This window comes from Carya illinoinensis, chromosome 3, assembly GCF_018687715.1.
Source record: "Carya illinoinensis cultivar Pawnee chromosome 3, C.illinoinensisPawnee_v1, whole genome shotgun sequence".
Classification (NCBI taxonomy): Eukaryota; Viridiplantae; Streptophyta; class Magnoliopsida; order Fagales; family Juglandaceae; genus Carya; species Carya illinoinensis.
In genome coordinates this window covers 14303585-14305870 of record NC_056754.1, presented here as the reverse complement: position 1 = coordinate 14305870, position 2286 = coordinate 14303585, and positions in this window count along the sequence as shown.

Here is a 2286-nt window from a genome sequence, read left to right as displayed (position 1 = left end):
GATAAGATAGAGCACCCAACTATGGCTTGCAACCTAAATCAAATCAAGCAACACCAGAGATCAAGTGCTATGGTTTAGGATGTTAGCTTGTTGTTGGAGATTTGGAGAGGAGAACTGAAGCAAGAGCTGCTACCAAGGAGAAAAGCTCTGAAGCAGGAAAGAGTCGTGAGGGAAATGAAGCTCAAAAGTTCAACCAATTGAGATCTTTATCATCAAAAGTTCAACGAAGCAAGAGATAAAGAAATGATATTCATTAGTATTATTTTCTAGGGAATCAAACAATTTATAAATCTTACAAAGAAAAATTAAAGAGAAGAGAAGAGTTGAGAAGTGTAGAACCTGCTAGTGCTTGAGCAGTCACGTGAGACAGGGTTGAGAAAAAGAGAAGAAGTGAGCCTTGGACGCCATGAGATAGCTAAGTAGCGAGGCTGCGACTTGTGAGTCGTGAGTGAGGAGGCTCAGGTGGGGCTGTGGGTTAGGGTTTTTTTTCAAAATGGGGGGAAGACTAAAGATGAATGTGAGATTGTGAGGGAGTCTGAATGCGGTAGGGTTTTTGAGTTTTTAGGTATAAAGATAAAAATATAATTTTAACTTTCTTAACGTGTTATAATGAGTTGACTCATTAGTGACCCATTAAACAATCGTGTTTTAACGGGTTAACATGTTTTGACCTGGACCCATTAAGGATAAATCCAAAGTCGCTATTTTTATTTCGTGTTCGTATTGGAGTTAATGAGTTGTGTCATGTATTGCCACTCTTAAAAACAAGGAGATAAGATGACTAGGGCTAGGGATTTCAAATTGGGATTCTTTTGTAGAATCCCTTTTATGTCTCTAATGATTTTCCACGTGCAATTTCTGATATTTTGATCAAATTTCATATTGGAATCTCATTGAAAAGTTATGATTTTTTTTGTTCGTGTTTTGTTTTTTTTGGGGGGGGGGGGGTGAAGCCCTTTCACTTATGCACCTGATCATGTAAATGTGGTGGTAGAAATGTAGATATGATCCTCTCATGCACCACTTGATATATATTTTGTTGACTTATGACATGGATTTATCACCACTTGATGTATTAATATGTATAAGTTAAAACGGATAGAAGACTATCTACATACTTGTCAACATATTTTTTTTTATAGTAGCAATTTAGATACATAACTTTAAGGACTTAATTTTAATGCTAAATACTATGTTAGAAAGAAAAATAAACATCAAGATTTGTATATAAAAATAACATTATTACGGGAGATATTGCAAAACTGTGAATTTTATATAGCAAAAAGAGAAATAATAGTTATAATTGTGAGTGTGCAAGTGCCGTGTAATCATTTTGAAAAAAATAAATAAATACGGGACTTATATGGAAAAAATTAATTTTTTAATAATAGACTCTACTATTTTTCAAAACAACTACATAACACTTACATACTTCACGACTGTATGTAACATTATTAAAAAAAAAAGTGTATTATTTCCAAAGGATTTATAAGTTGAGTAAGATTTGATAATAGATTATAACTATTTATAAATCTGTGTTTAAAGTAAAGTATTAATTACCATAGAACCCATTAAAATTATAAAATAAGTCAAAATATCAATATTTATTTGTTTAAAAACTATTTAAGTTAATGTAGTAAGTTTTCACACCAATACTGTAATTAGTGCATTAATTAAAAAACTTATAAATAAATTTATTTTTGATAATATTAGATAAAAAAACCTAAAGAAACTGTTTTCCAACCCTAATACGAAAGAAAATTGAAAATGTGTCAAATCACAAATACCCAAGGATGAAAAAGTAGGAAAACACTACTCTTATCGAGGATGGCCCCTGGTATTTTCTACCGATTTATTTATTTATTTTTCTTAATAACTAATGAAGTGTTTTTTTGGTGAGTTTTTAATTTTTTTTTAAAAAATATTTAGAGGTTTAAAAAATACTTAATACATAAAATAAAAAATAATTTTACACTTTTCCATAGAACTTGTGGTGGCCTTAGCAGTGCTCAAAAAAGTATCCACACTGGGTTTTTTTCTTTATTTATTTTTTAAGGTGGGCCTGCATGATTTTTCATTTGGTCCCATTGGACACCGTGGCCATTGCTTTCCAACCAAATCAAAAGCCTTGTACGTTCAGTCTCTTCTGGCCTGGAGGCCCGGAGGGAAATGGAAGGAAGTTGGAAGTTGGAACCCCACGCCACCAACAGTGCGCACCCTCGCACGTTAGAATCTTTCAAATTTTCACATTCTTATTTATTTATTTATTCTTTGAAAAAGAATAAT